At 48.5% G+C, this 16,235-nt stretch overlaps 2 pseudogenes; one reads left to right on the top strand and one right to left on the bottom strand.

Annotated features, from left to right (window-relative positions):
* Nucleotides 1-8,367: 8,367 nt before the first annotated feature.
* LOC125092625 (UDP-GlcNAc:betaGal beta-1,3-N-acetylglucosaminyltransferase 7-like) lies at nucleotides 8,368-10,863 on the bottom strand (annotated as a pseudogene).
* A 1,940-nt stretch (nucleotides 10,864-12,803) lies between these two features.
* Nucleotides 12,804-14,731, top strand: LOC125092624 (UDP-GlcNAc:betaGal beta-1,3-N-acetylglucosaminyltransferase 7-like; annotated as a pseudogene).
* Nucleotides 14,732-16,235: the final 1,504 nt, after the last annotated feature.

Raw genomic sequence — 16,235 nt, 5'->3', positions numbered from 1 at the left:
AGAATTTATGTAGGGATTGTCCTCAAGGGTGATCAAAACTTGCCAAAACATGTAACTTTTTGTAAACAAAAGTATATTGAATTTACATATCCTCCAACATTTTGGCAAGGATGTCAGAACCTCTGTATATGACACAGTTCATGTTAGGTAGAGAGCCATTCAAAACATCTTTTTTCCTACATACTTCCTCTAACAAATACAGTTTATCTAAAGAATTTCTTTACGTCCAATTACCCTGCCAGTTTGTGTTTGCTAATTGTTAATGGTCCAATTGTTTGGTCCCTCCCCCAAAATTCCCTAACCTCTAATAATGATATTCGTATTAGAGGAGTGGCCTTTAGGAAGTTTTAGGGTCAGTGCTAAAAAAAAGACTTAAGGGGTACCTTCAACAGAATCCAAACCATACTGGCATGCTTATCATGGACTTCCAGTTTACAGCTGTGAGAAATAAATTTCCGTTGTTTATAAGCCCCCAGTCCATAGTATTTTGTTACATAGCCTGAAAGGACCAAGATTCTGATACGTATTTTTTCCTTGCTTGTCAGGAACACCCCAGCATAGTGTTTCATCTTGGAAGTTACAAAATCAGAATTATTAGTTGGATTAAAATTGTGGCTCAGGTATAGCATTGCATGGAAGTTATTTCAGTAAATTTCATGTAGGAATTTTCTAGGTATATGACTATATTTCAAATAAGGAATGGAAGCAGAAAGAAATGAAAAGCTGTTACATTCTCTGATTTCCACAACACCGTGCTATAGTCTGGAAAAGGAAATCAAAATATTGAAAGCCAAGAAAAACAACATTTATAGTGATGTGGCACTGAACAACCTTTGTTAAGAGGTTGTACAATGATTTGTAGGGTTGCATTTTCATGCACTGTTTACTCCACTTGTATTTAGAGTAAAAATACATTGTATGTTTAGAGTGGCTAGTAATCCATTTGCGTAGGAAGACTGGAGACAGTTGACTGTTGATTTTCTTTTTTGAAACATCCAAACAAAAGAAACTCTCTTAAAGATCCTATAAACTGTGCATTATGATGGGCAATTTTGTACTTTATTAACAAATGACCATTGGGGATCGAGCTAAACATAATTGCTTACAAAATGTAATTGGTGACTTAATTCAACCTGTTTTGAGTAAGTAGTCTTTATGCTGTCAGTATTCACAAATAGGTAAATATGTTTTGAATGAAACACTTAGATTTATTCATAAATTTACCTGTATTTTATACAGATTTTAATGACTAGTCTTGATTAACCTAACAGAATGAAAAACGTTTTTTTCTCTTTTCTAATTGTAGTAAATATAACATAAAACTTACCATCACAGCCATTTTTACATGTACAATTCAGTGGTATTAAATAGAGTCACATTGCCAAACCACCATTACCACCATCCATGCCCATATAACTCTTTTCGTCTTCTAAAACTGATATTTACCCACTAAATGATAATTCACCATACTCATCCAAAGCCCTACTGGCAACCATTGTTATACCTAATATCCTTATGATTTTGACTATTCTAAATACCTCATAAAACTAGAATACCGGAGCGCCTGGGTGGCTCAGTGGGTTAGAGCCTCTGCCTTCCGCTCAGGTCATGATCCCGGGGTCCTGGGATCGAGCCCCATCGGGCTTTCTGCTCAGCAGGGAGCCTGCTTCCTCCCCTCTCTCTCTGCCTGCCTCTCTGTCTGCTTGTGATCTCTGTCAGATAAATAACATCTTAAAAAAAAAAAAAAAAAAACTAGACTGCGGCATTTGGCTTTGTGCCTAGTTTATTTCACTTAGCATAATGTCCTCAAGGTTAATCCTTGTTGCAGTTTATGTCACAGTTTCCTCCCGTTTACAGGCTGCATAAATGCTTCATTGAATGTGCATACTACATTTTTCTTACCCATTTATCTGTTAGAGAAAGCTTGGATTGTGTCCACGATTTAACTATTGTCAATAATGCTGCTATGAACATTGGTATATAGGGAGGGTCTTTTGAGACTCTGTTCAGCTTCTTTGGATACATAATGAAACAAATTGCTGGATCATACCACAGGATTTTTTGTTTGTTTGTTTGTTTGTTTGTTTGTTTTTTGCTTGCTTGTTTGCTTCCATAACTTGCAGAGCAGCAGATGCCCAATTTTACGTTCACATCAACCGTGCATGAAGGTTCCAGTTTCTCCACATACTCTCCAATTTTTTCTATGTTGTTCTGTTTTAAAATATATATCCTGGATGTGAAGTGGTATCTAATTTGGATCTACATTTATGTAATTATTAGTTACAGTAAGCATCTTTGCAAATGTTTATCTGCCATTTCTATATCTTGGAGAAATGTCTATTCAGGTCCTTTACCCATTTTTAAAATTTATTTTTATTAACATATAATGTATTATTTGTCCCCGGGGTACAGGTCTGTGAATCATCAGGCTTACACATTTCACAGCAGGGGTACATACATACATACACATACATATCCTCCCCAGTGTCCATCACTCAGCCACCCTATCCCTCCCCACAACCACCGCCACCCCCCCCCTCAGCAACCCTCAGTTGTTTTGTGAGATAAGAGTCTTTTATGGTTTTTCTCCCCCCTGATTCTATCTTGTTTCATTTTTTCTTCTTTACCCCCTAGCCCCCCTACCCAGCCTCTCAAATTCCTCATACATGGAGATCATATGATAATTGTCTTTCTCTGATTGACTTATTTTTTTCAGCAAAATACCCTCTAGTTCCAAGAGCCCTCACCAGCTGACTGACGAAAATCCCATCTCTAGAGCAGACCCCCCAAAAAATAATAAAAAAAAAAAAATACCCTCTAGTTCCATCCACAACCTTGGCAAATGGCAAGATGTCATTTCTTTGGTGGCTGTGTACTATCCCATTGTATATATGTACCACATCTTTATCCATTCATCTGTCGATGGACATCTAGGTTCTTTCCATAGTTTCTCTATTGTGAACATTACAGCTATAAACACTCGGGTGCATGTGCCCCTTCAGATCACTACATTTGTACCTTTAGGGGAAATACCCACTAGTTGATCGCTGGGTTGTAAGGTAGCGCTATTTTCAACTTTATTTATTTATTTATTTTAATTTCTTTTAGGTGTACCAGAATTCATTATGTACCACACTCAGTGTTCCATGCAATATGTGCCCTCCATAATGTCCACCACCAGGCTCACAGCTCCTCCAACCCCCTCACCCCTTCAAAACCCTCAGAGTTTTTCAGAGGCTTGTCTCCCACTCCCATTTCCCCAAACTTCCTTCTCCTCTCCATCTCCCCATGTCCTCTGTGTTATTTCTTATGCTCCACATATAAGTGAAACCATATGATAATTGGCTCTCTCTGCTTGACTTACTTCACTCAGCATAATCTCTTCCACTCCCGTCCATGTTGCTACAAAAGTTGGGTATTCATCCTTTCTGATGGAGGCATCATACTCCATAGTGTATATGGGCCACATCTTCCTTAGCCATTCGTCTGTTGAAGGGGATCTTGATTCTTTCCACAGTTTGGCGACCGTGGCCATTGCTGTGATGAACATTGGAGTGCAGATGGCCCTTCTTTTCACTGCATCTGTATCTTTTGGAGTAAATACCCAGTAGTGCAATTTCAGGGAACATAGGGAAGCTCTATTTTTAATTTCTTAAGGAATCTTCACATTTTCCCAAAGTGGCTGCACCGACCAGCATTCCCACCAACAGTGTAAGAGGGTTCCCCTTTCTCCACATCCTTTCCAACACACGTCGTTTACTGTCTTGCTAATTTTGGCCATTCTAACTGGTGTAAGTTGGTATCTCAATGTGGTTTTGATTTGAATCTCCCTGATGGCTAGTGATGATGAACATTTTTTCATGTGTCTGTTAGCCATTTGTATGTCTTCAATGGAGAAGTGTCTGTTCACATCTTCTGCCCATTTTTTGACATTATCATCTGTTTTGTGTGTGTTGAGTTTGAGAAGTTCTTTATAGATCCTGGATATCAGCCTTTTGCCTGTAATGTCATTTGCTAATATCTTCTCCCATTCCGTGGGCTGCCTCTTTGTTTTGTTGACTGTTTGCCTTGCTGTGCAAAAGATTTTGATCTAGACGAAGTCCCAAAAGCTCATTTTCACTTTTGTTTCCTTTGCCTTTGGAGACATATCTTGAAAGAAGTTGCTGTGGCTGATATCGAAGAGGTTACTGCCTATGTTCTCCTCTACAATTATGATGGGTTCCTGCCTCATGTTGAGGTCTTTTATCCATTCCAGTTTATCTTTGTGTACAGTGTAAGAGAATGGTCAAGTTTCAATCCTCTACATATACTGTCCACTTTTACCAGCACCATTTATTGAAGAGACTGTCTTTTTTTCACTGGCTATATTTTCCTGCTTTGTCGAAGATTATTTGTCCACTAAGTTGAGGGTCCATATCTGGGCTCTCTACTCTGTTCCACTGGTCTATTTGCCTGTTTTTATGCCAGTACCGTGCTGTCTTGGTGATCACAGCTTTGTAGTGAAGCTTGAAATCAGGCAACGTGATGGCCCCAGTTTTGTTTTTCTTTTCAACATTTCCTTAGCAATTCTGGGTCTCTTCTGATTGTACACAAATTTTGTGATTGTTTGCTCCAGCTCTTTGAAAAATACCAGTGGAATTTTGGTTGGAATGGCATTGAAAGTATAGATTGCTCTATGCAGTATAGATATTTTAACAATGTTTATTCTTCCAATCCATGAGCATGGAATGGTCTTTCATGCTTTTGTGTCTTCTTCAATTTCTTTCATGAGTGTTCTGTAGTTCCTCGAGTACAGATCCTTTACCTTTTGGTTAGGTTTATTCCCAGGTATCTTATGGTTCTTGGTGCTATAGTAAATGGGATTGATTCCCTAATTTCCCTTTTCGTATTTTCATTGTTAGTGTATAGGAAAGCAACTGATTTCTGTACATTGGCTTTGCATCCTGCCACATTACTGAATTGTTGTATGAGTTCTTGTAGTTTGGGAGTGGAGTCCTTGGGGTTTTTCTATGGGTCCATATAAAGTACCATGTCATCTGCAAAGAGAGAGAGTTTGACTTCTTCATTGCCAATTTGGATACCTTTTATTTCTCTTTGTTGTCTGATTGTTGTTGCTAGGACTTCTAATGCTATGTTGAGCAAGAATGGTGAGAGTGGGCATCCTTGTCGTGTTCCTGATCTCAAAGGGAAGACTGTCAGCTTTTTCCCATTGAGGATGATATTTGCTGTGCGTTTTTCATAGATAGATTTGATGAAGGTGAGGAATGTTCCCTCTATCCCTATACTTTGAAACATTTTAATCAGGAACGGATGCTGGATTTTGTCCAATGCTTTTTCTGCATCAATTGAGAGGACCATGTGGTTCTTCTCTCTTCTCTTATTGATTTGTTCTATCACATTGATTGATTTGCAAATGTTGAACCATCCTTGCAACCCAAGGATGAATCGCACCTGGTCATGGTGGATGATCTTTTTAATGTGCTGTTGGATCCTATTAGCTAGGATCCTGTTGAGAATCTCAGCATCCATATTCATCAGGGATATTGGTCTAACCCTTTCCGGTGGGTTCTTTGCCTGGTCTGGGGATCAGGGTAATGTGGCTTCATAGAAAGAGTCTGGAAGTTTCTCTTCTCTTCAATTTTTTGAAATAGCTTAGAAGAATTGGTGTTATTTTTTCTTTGAAAGTTTGGTAGAATTCCTCAGGGAATCCGTGACGTCCTGGGCTCTTGTTTTTTGGATCTTTTAGATCATTTTTAGATCACTGCCTTCCCTCTAAAAGATCTCTTAGATCTTTTAGATCACTGCTTCAATCTCTTGTGGTATGTTACCTCTAAATCTACTTTGTTGGAGGTTTTTAATCATGAATAGATGTTCTTTGTCAAATGATCTTTCTGTGTCTACTAAAATGATCACACAGTTCTATCCTTTCTGATTGATGTGAAGTATCAACATTGATTGGTTTGGGAATATTGAACCACTCTTGCAACCCAATCAATCAATCAATCAATCCCAAATGGTCATGAATTTTTTTAATGTATTGTTTAATTTAATGTATTGTATAATTTAATGGATTTCATTTGATAGTATTTTGTTGAGAACTTTTGCATCCATCTTCATCAGGGATGTTGGCCGGTACTTTGCTTTTTTGGTGGTGTCTATCTGGTTTGCACATCAGCCTACTAATGGCCTCATAGAATGAATTTGGAAGCTTTGCTTTCTATTTTATTTTTTGGAATATTTTGAGAAGAGTAAGTACTAACTCTTCTTTAAACGTTTAGTAAAATTCACCTGTGAAGCCATCTGGCCTGGACTTTTATTTATTGTGAGTTTTGATGTGACTATCTTTTTGGTGTGTGTGTTGAGCTTGAGGCGTTCTTTATAGATCTTGGATATCAGCACTTTGTAGTGTCATTTGTGACTATCTTCTCCCATTCTGTCGGTTGCCTCTTTGTTTTGTTGACTGTTTCCTTTTCTGCAGAAGCTTTTGATCTTGATGAAGTCCCCAAAGTTTATTTTCACTTTTGTTTCCTTTGCCTTTGAGACATGTCTTGAAAGAGGTTGCTGTAGCTTACTTTGAAGAGGTTACTGCCCATGTTCTCCTCTAGGATTTTGATAGATTGATTTGTGACTCAATTTCTTTGCTGTTTACAAGTCTGTTAAAATTTTCTTCTCCTTCCTTCCTTCCTTCCTCTTCTTTCTTTCTTTTTCTTTCTTTCTTCCCTTCCTCCCTCTCTCCCCCTTCCCTTCCTCCCTCTCTTTTTTTTCTTTCTTTTCCTTCCTTCCTTCCTCTCTCTCCCTTTCTTTCTTTTCTCTTTATTTCTTTCTTTTTATTCTTTCTTTCTTTCTTTCTCTCTTTCTTTTCTTTCTTTCTCTGTCTCTCTCCTTTCACCTTTTCTTTCTTTCTTTCCTCTCTTTTTGTTTCTTTCTTTCTCCCCTTCTCTCTTTCTGTCTCTGTCTCTCTCTCTCTCCCTTTCTCCTTTTCTTTCTTCTCTCTCTCTCTCTCTCTCTCTCTCTCCCTTTCTTTCCCTCCCTCCTTCCCCCTTCCTTCCTTCCCTCCTTCTTTCTTTCTTCCTTTCTTTTCTCTGTTTAAAACCAGCCCCCTTTTATTGGGAAAATAGAGTTGATCCCTCAATCTTTTCCCAGGTGCCTCGCCACTGATGTGAGGGGGCGTCCTTCTGCGCCCAGGCCCAAGGACGCCTGAGGGCTCACTCCATCCCTTCACAGGGGCCCATGTTTGCTCAGGCCCTGGAGATACTTCTCAGGCAGGCAGGAAGGACAGGGTTCCAGAGGGGGACTGTAACAGGCATGGGTGGGGAGTGAGGGGCCGCGGGAGGTGGTATCTTGCTGGAATGAGGGAAGGCAGAGGAGGAACACCATCATCTCCCGAGGTCTGGCACTCTCTCTCTCCAAATTCGTCATAAATAAGACTTCACAATAATGGAGGTATGTCCATCTCCAGGGGCAAACCAGCTGGCTTCCGGCTGGGGAGCCAGGCCTTGGCACCGCGTCCTCGGCTGGCTGGGCAGCACCGCGACTGCAGAGGTTGGAGTACTCTGGCCCTGGGGTGGGTGTGCTGCAGCCCATCTGGAGGTCCTGAGCATTGCCGAGGTAGTCAGGGCGGTCAGCCGCGCTTCCAGACGGGGTGGATGGAGCATCACAGGACACTGCCGGGAGCGAAGCCACCTGCAAGCAGAGAGGAGCAGCAATTCCAGGCAGGTCTGGGGGCGGGGGAGAGCGGTGCCGAGGGCCTTGCGAGCTTCCATATCCTGGAGGCCCAGGGGCATGGGCGGCAGAGGAGGGGCCCGCGAGCCTGCATAGTGTTGAGCTTCTCCTGAAAGGGCTGCCTGGGCCCGTGGGGGAGACTGCCGTGCGGGAGACTGAGGCATTTCATGGGAGGTGGAGAATCTCCTCTGTGAAGACCAGAGGGCCGCCCCTCTCCCATCCAGGGCCAGGCCTAACCCGGGTACCTGAGCACGGGGGTTGCTTCAGAGGCCACTAGGGTCTCCCTCCAGGTCACAGGGAGCCCAGCAGGGAACCCAGGTTAGGAGTGCTACCGGAGGCCACCGGCCTTGCTCCCAAGATGACCTTGCGCAGGCGGGGAAGAACTACTTTCTGGGTCCACGCACCGAGGCCCCCTTCTGGCTCACTGCGCCCCATCACGCCCAGGGGGCCACAAAGCCCCACGCTCACCCACCCCGACCTTCCTGCGGGGTTGAGGGGCAGGGAACCACGATCTCTGTCCCCGGCATTGCAGCTCCAGCCCCAGGCCACCGGGGGGTGGGGGTGGGGGCCACGGGAGGACCCGGGGGGGGGGGGGGGGCGCTCAAGAACGCGTGGCCCCGCCCCCTGCGGGGGGTCTGGCCTCTGTCAGAGCACCTGCGGCTTACCCGCGCAGGTTAGGTTGCCGTGCACCAGCCCCCACATGGCCAGCAGCTCGGCTGGCAGCAGCTTGTGCACCTCAAGCATGGAGCGGAAGAAGCAGGGCTCCTTGTTCTTGCGGCCGTTGCGGTTCCGCGAGATGCCGAACGTCTTGAAGCCCTCATGCGCCGTGGGCTGCACGCTCAGCACCTCGAGACACATGCCGAGGAAGACCGTCGTCGTTGGGGTACAGCTCCAGCGTGTCGCAGGCGCGGTGCAGGCGCCGGGCCAGGCCGCGGGCCATGAGGAAGCCGCCGCCGCCCGCGTATGGCGGGTATCTGGCCTTGCTGTACAGGAGCCCTCGGATGTAGTACTTGTCCTTGTTGCGGATGGGCCGGGCGTGCTGCAGGACGTCGCCCACGAACAGGTCCTCCTGCGGCTCCGGGTCGGCCAGGAACTCCAGCATGTTGGTGGGGTTGACGAAGACGTCGTCGTCGCCCTTGAAGATGAACTGGACATGGGGACAGTAGATGTCAAACCACTTGAAATGGAACTCCTTGAGGGTCAGGTTGAAGAAGCCGTCCAGGAAGTCCCACTGCAGGATTTCGCCTTACAGCCGGTCCTCGTAGGCCAGCCGCTGCTGGTAGTGGGCGCGCTCCTCCTCCTTGGAGGCGGTGCCCAGCAGGAAGAGGGTGCGCACAGAGCCGCCGCTCCCCGGCTCCTGCTCCCGGCCCCAGGTGTGGCGATGTCCTCGCGGCGGTCGTGCTGCGTGATGACCGACTTGACCACCACCAGCAGGTAGACGGCGCTGCGGCACTTCTCCGGGTGGTTCAGCAGCATGGGGATGTAGCGGCAGTGCAGGTAGGTCAGAAACTGCCGGAAATGGGGCTCCAGGTCCTGGAACCAGCGCTGGTGGGTCAGGTTGACATTGGCTGAGCAGTTAGTGGTGCTCACATCCCAAGTCTGGGGCCCTCGCGGGGCCATGGGGTGGGGGCAGACACAGCCTTGGGATTCTTCCAGAAGCCGCTGGGGTTCACCAGGTGTCTGCTGAGGTTCTGGGCCTTCTGTGGCTCCCGGGTGGGCCGCGGGCGCTCTTGCGGTGGAGGGTCAGACTGCGCTGGAATACTGTTAAGGCCACGAGGAGGGCCAGGGACAGGCACACGCGCTTGTAGACAGTTTTCTTCCTGGACGGGTGGGGGGAGGGCGCGGTGGGGATGGAAGGTGGCACGGAGGAGAGAGGAAAGGATGAGTCCCCTGTGACTTGTTCGGAGCTGCAGGGAGGTACATACTCAAGTCACCAGGCACGCCCTGTGGTTAGAGGAGGGGCCTGCTTTCTCTCCCTGCCTGCACTGCCTCTCTGCCAGGACCAGGGGACCCAGGCAAGCCCTGCAGAGTCAGGCTGTCTGAGTTGAAATCTTGACTCTGCCACATACAAGCGAAATGACTCTGAATGGGTCCCCCTTACTGTCTCCAAACCGTGGTTTCTTTTTCCCCTCAATAAGGATGACAAGGAGTCCCAGCACTATCTCGGGAGTCCCGCTCCCAATGGGTGTGCAGTCCGGGGAATGCTGTGAGTCTCTAAGGACGACCTCTGGTGGAGATTTCTGCTTGTTCCCCAACCCAGCTAGCCACCCTGTTTGCTTTCATTTCCCTCTCCAAACCTGGTGAACCATTGGGGTGAAGCTTTGGGGTGAACCTTGAGCGGGGAGAACCATCGGGAGGAGCAGACACAGGACTTGCTCTACAGCCGCGGGGCTCAATAACCTGCGGGGACACTGCAGGTTGCTGCCTGTGTTCTCCTTGAGGATTTTGATGGATTCCTTCCTCACATTGAGATCCTTCATCCATTTTGAGTCTATTTTCGTGTGTGGTGTTAGGAAATGATCCAATTTCATTTTTCTGCAAGTGGCTGTCCAATTTTCCCAACACCATTTATTGAAGAGGCTGTCTTTTTTCCATTGGACATTCTTTCCTGCTTTGTCGAAGATGAGTTGACCATAGAGTTGAGGGTCTATTTCTGGGCTCTCTATTCTGTTCCATTGATCTATGTGTCTGTTTTTGTGCCAGTACCATGCTGTCTTGATGATGACTGTTGGGCAGCAACCTCTTCGACCTCAGCCGCAGCAACATCTTCCTAGGAACATCACCAAAGGCAAGGGAAGCAAGGGCAAAAATGAACTTTTGGGATTTTATCAAGATCAAAAGCTTTAGCACAGCAAAGGAAACAGTGAACAAAATCAAAAGACAACTGACAGAATGGGAGAAGATATTTGCAAATGACATATCAGATAAAGGGCTAGTGTCCAAAATCTATAAAGAACTTAGCAAACTCAACACCCAAAGAACAAATAATCCAATCAAGAAATGGGAGAGTCTCTAATGTGGGACCTGAAGAAGACTGTCCTTTCCCCTTCCACCTCATTCATCCACCCAATGCAATAAGGCCCACATGGCTGGTGGAGGCCTGAGAAGGGGGCAGGCGGCTTCTTTATCTTCTTTATCCATTCATCTGTTGATGGACATCTAGGTTCTTTCCATAGTTTGGCTATTGTAGACATTGCTGCTATAAACATTCGGGTGCACGTGCCCCTTCGGATCCCTACGTTTGTATCTTTAGGGTAAATACCCAGCAGTGCAATTGCAGGGTCATAGGGTAGTTCTATTTTCAACATTTTGAGGAACCTCCATGCTGTTTTCCAGAGTGGTTGCACCAGCTTGCATTCCCACCAACAGTGTAGGAGGGTTCCCCTTTCTCCACATCCTCGCCAGCATCTGTCATTTCCTGACTTGTTAATTTTAGCCATTCTGACTGGTGTGAGGTGATATCTCATGGTGGTTTTGATTTGTATTTCCCTGATGCTGAGATATGTGGAGCACTTTTTCATGTGTCTGTTGCCCATCTGGATGTCTTCTTTGCAGAAATGTCTGTTCATGTCCTCTGCCCATTGTTGGGCGGCTTCTGGCACCACCGATGCCCTCTTGCCATCGCAACTCCATCTGGGTCCCACTGTCTTAATATTCCACTTAGAGAGAGAAGGTCCCCCATCTCTTTGGGAAGGGGAAGGGTACACATTCGGATTTTATCCGAATTAAGGAGTCCATCCCATTTACAATTGCACCCAAAACTATAAGATACCTAGGAATAAACCTAACCAAAGAGACTAAGAATCTATACTCAGAAAACTATAAAGTACTCATGAAAGAAATTGAGGAAGACACAAAGAAATGGAAAAATGTTCCATGCTCCTGGATTGGAAGAATAAATATTGTGAAAATGTCTATGCTACCAAAAGCAATCTACACATTTAATGCAATTCCTATCAAAGTACCATCCATTTTTTTCAAAGAAATGGAACAAATAATCCTAAAATTTATATGGAACCAGAAAAGACCTCGAATAGCCAAAGGAATATTGAAAAAGAAAGCCAAAGTCGGTGGCATCACAATTCCGGACTTCAAGCTCTATTACAAAGCTGTCATCATCAAGACAGCATGGTACTGGTGGTTGCCAGACACATGGGGAGATGTTTGTCAAGGGGCACAAAGTTTTTGTAATACGAGATCAAAAATTTCTAAGATCTAATATATAACAATTACCTTAGTTAATTATATTGTATGCAATATGAGGACAAATTTAAAGTGTTCTCAAAGAGAGACATAAGAAGGTAAATGGTAACTTTCTGAGGCATTGCATATATTAATTAGCTTTATTGTAGATTATTTTATAAGTATGTATATCAAAACATCAAATTTTACTCCCTAAGCATGTACAGTTTTCTTTTCTTTTTTCTTTTTTTTTTTTTTACAGCTTTATAAACATATATTTTTATCCCAGGGGTACAGGTCTGCGAATCGCCAGGTTTACACACTTCACAGCACTCACCATAGCACATACCCTCCCCAATATCCATAACCCCACCCCCTCTCCCAACCCCCTCCCCCCATCAACCCTCAGTTTGTTTTGTGAGATTAAGAGTCACTTATGGTTTGTCTCCCTCCCAATCCCATCTTGTTTCATTTACTCTTCTCCTACCCCCTCAACCCCCCATGTTGCATCTCCTATCCCTCATATCAGGGAGATCATATGATAGTTGTCTTTCTCCAATTGACTTATTTTGCTAAGCATGATACCCTCTAGTTCCATCCACGTCATTGCAAATGGCAAGATTTCATTTCTTTTGATGGCTGCATAGTATTCCATTGTGTATATATACCACATCTGAGGACAGAGGGTCCTCTGGAGCCCCCACTCCCCTCTGCCTGTGCCCAGGATCTGCCAGCACTCCTGCAAAAGGCTTTAATTTCTTCTTTGAAATAGGTGTGGTAGGGGCTATCTGGGCAAGGATCGTCCCTGCAAAATAAAATCCGAATGTGTCCCCTTCCCCTTCCCAAAGAGATGGGGGACCTTCTCTCTCTAAGTGGAATATTAAGACAGTGGGACCCAGATGGAGTTGCGATGGCAAGAGGGCATCGGTGGTGCCAGAAGCCGCCTGCCCCCTTCTCAGGCCTCCACCAGCCATGTGGGCCTTATTGCATTGGGTGGGATGAATGAGGTGGAAGGGGAAAGGACAGTCTTCTTCAGGTCCCACATTAGAGACTCTCCCCAGTGTCCCCGCAGGTTATTGAGCCCCGCGGCTGTAGAGCAAGTCCTGTGTCTGCTCCTCCCGATGGTTCTCCCCGCTCAAGGTTCACCCCAAAGCTTCACCCCAATGGTTCACCAGGTTTGGAGAGGGAAATGAAAGCAAACAGGGTGGCTAGCTGGGTTGGGGAACAAGCAGAAATCTCCACCAGAGGTCGTCCTTAGAGACTCACAGCATTCCCCGGACTGCACACCCATTGGGAGCGGGACTCCCGAGATAGTGCTGGGACTCCTTGTCATCCTTATTGAGGGGAAAAAGAAACCACGGTTTGGAGACAGTAAGGGGGACCCATTCAGAGTCATTTCGCTTGTATGTGGCAGAGTCAAGATTTCAACTCAGACAGCCTGACTCTGCAGGGCTTGCCTGGGTCCCCTGGTCCTGGCAGAGAGGCAGTGCAGGCAGGGAGAGAAAGCAGGCCCCTCCTCTAACCACAGGGCGTGCCTGGTGACTTGAGTATGTACCTCCCTGCAGCTCCGAACAAGTCACAGGGGACTCATCCTTTCCTCTCTCCTCCGTGCCACCTTCCATCCCCACCGCGCCCTCCCCCCACCCGTCCAGGAAGAAAACTGTCTACAAGCGCGTGTGCCTGTCCCTGGCCCTCCTCGTGGCCTTAACAGTATTCCAGCGCAGTCTGACCCTCCACCGCAAGAGCGCCCGCGGCCCACCCGGGAGCCACAGAAGGCCCAGAACCTCAGCAGACACCTGGTGAACCCCAGCGGCTTCTGGAAGAATCCCAAGGCTGTGTCTGCCCCCACCCCATGGCCCCGCGAGGGCCCCAGACTTGGGATGTGAGCACCACTAACTGCTCAGCCAATGTCAACCTGACCCACCAGCGCTGGTTCCAGGACCTGGAGCCCCATTTCCGGCAGTTTCTGACCTACCTGCACTGCCGCTACATCCCCATGCTGCTGAACCACCCGGAGAAGTGCCGCAGCGCCGTCTACCTGCTGGTGGTGGTCAAGTCGGTCATCACGCAGCACGACCGCCGCGAGGACATCGCCACACCTGGGGCCGGGAGCAGGAGCCGGGGAGCGGCGGCTCTGTGCGCACCCTCTTCCTGCTGGGCACCGCCTCCAAGGAGGAGGAGCGCGCCCACTACCAGCAGCGGCTGGCCTACGAGGACCGGCTGTAAGGCGAAATCCTGCAGTGGGACTTCCTGGACGGCTTCTTCAACCTGACCCTCAAGGAGTTCCATTTCAAGTGGTTTGACATCTACTGTCCCCATGTCCAGTTCATCTTCAAGGGCGACGACGACGTCTTCGTCAACCCCACCAACATGCTGGAGTTCCTGGCCGACCCGGAGCCGCAGGAGGACCTGTTCGTGGGCGACGTCCTGCAGCACGCCCGGCCCATCCGCAACAAGGACAAGTACTACATCCGAGGGCTCCTGTACAGCAAGGCCAGATACCCGCCATACGCGGGCGGCGGCGGCTTCCTCATGGCCCGCGGCCTGGCCCGGCGCCTGCACCGCGCCTGCGACACGCTGGAGCTGTACCCCAACGACGACGGTCTTCCTCGGCATGTGTCTCGAGGTGCTGAGCGTGCAGCCCACGGCGCATGAGGGCTTCAAGACGTTCGGCATCTCGCGGAACCGCAACGGCCGCAAGAACAAGGAGCCCTGCTTCTTCCGCTCCATGCTTGAGGTGCACAAGCTGCTGCCAGCCGAGCTGCTGGCCATGTGGGGGCTGGTGCACGGCAACCTAACCTGCGCGGGTAAGCCGCAGGTGCTCTGACAGAGGCCAGACCCCCCGCAGGGGGCGGGGCCACGCGTTCTTGAGCGCCCCCCCCCCCCCGGGTCCTCCCGTGGCCCCCACCCCCACCCCCCGGTGGCCTGGGGCTGGAGCTGCAATGCCGGGGACAGAGATCGTGGTTCCCTGCCCCTCAACCCCGCAGGAAGGTCGGGGTGGGTGAGCGTGGGGCTTTGTGGCCCCCTGGGCGTGATGGGGCGCAGTGAGCCAGAAGGGGGCCTCGGTGCGTGGACCCAGAAAGTAGTTCTTCCCCGCCTGCGCAAGGTCATCTTGGGAGCAAGGCCGGTGGCCTCCGGTAGCACTCCTAACCTGGGTTCCCTGCTGGGCTCCCTGTGACCTGGAGGGAGACCCTAGTGGCCTCTGAAGCAACCCCCGTGCTCAGGTACCCGGGTTAGGCCTGGCCCTGGATGGGAGAGGGGCGGCCCTCTGGTCTTCACAGAGGAGATTCTCCACCTCCCATGAAATGCCTCAGTCTCCCGCACGGCAGTCTCCCCCACGGGCCCAGGCAGCCCTTTCAGGAGAAGCTCAACACTATGCAGGCTCGCGGGCCCCTCCTCTGCCGCCCATGCCCCTGGGCCTCCAGGATATGGAAGCTCGCAAGGCCCTCGGCACCGCTCTCCCCCGCCCCCAGACCTGCCTGGAATTGCTGCTCCTCTCTGCTTGCAGGTGGCTTCGCTCCCGGCAGTGTCCTGTGATGCTCCATCCACCCCGTCTGGAAGCGCGGCTGACCGCCCTGACTACCTCGGCAATGCTCAGGACCTCCAGATGGGCTGCAGCACACCCACCCCAGGGCCAGAGTACTCCAACCTCTGCAGTCGCGGTGCTGCCCAGCCAGCCGAGGACGCGGTGCCAAGGCCTGGCTCCCCAGCCGGAAGCCAGCTGGTTTGCCCCTGGAGATGGACATACCTCCATTATTGTGAAGTCTTATTTATGACGAATTTGGAGAGAGAGAGTGCCAGACCTCGGGAGATGATGGTGTTCCTCCTCTGCCTTCCCTCATTCCAGCAAGATACCACCTCCCGCGGCCCCTCACTCCCCACCCATGCCTGTTACAGTCCCCCTCTGGAACCCTGTCCTTCCTGCCTGCCTGAGAAGTATCTCCAGGGCCTGAGCAAACATGGGCCCCTGTGAAGGGATGGAGTGAGCCCTCAGGCGTCCTTGGGCCTGGGCGCAGAAGGACGCCCCCTCACATCAGTGGCGAGGCACCTGGGAAAAGATTGAGGGATCAACTCTATTTTCCCAATAAAAGGGGGCTGGTTTTAAACAGAGAAAAGAAAGGAAAGAAAGAAAGAAGGAGGGAAGGAAGGAAGGGGGAAGGAGGGAGGGAAAGAAAGGGAGAGAGAGAGAGAGAGAGAGAGAGAAGAAAGAAAAGGAGAAAGGGAGAGAGAGAGAGACAGAGACAGAAAGAGAGAAGGGGAGAAAGAAAGAAACAAAAAGAGAGGAAAGAAAGAAAGAAAAGGTGAAAGGAGAGAGACAGAGAAAGAAAGAA

The sequence above is a fragment of the Lutra lutra genome, chromosome Y (genome assembly GCF_902655055.1).
Source record: "Lutra lutra chromosome Y, mLutLut1.2, whole genome shotgun sequence".
Taxonomy (NCBI): Eukaryota; Metazoa; Chordata; class Mammalia; order Carnivora; family Mustelidae; genus Lutra; species Lutra lutra.
The sequence above is the reverse complement of the archived record's forward strand: the minus strand, read 5'-3'. Positions and strand labels throughout refer to the sequence as shown.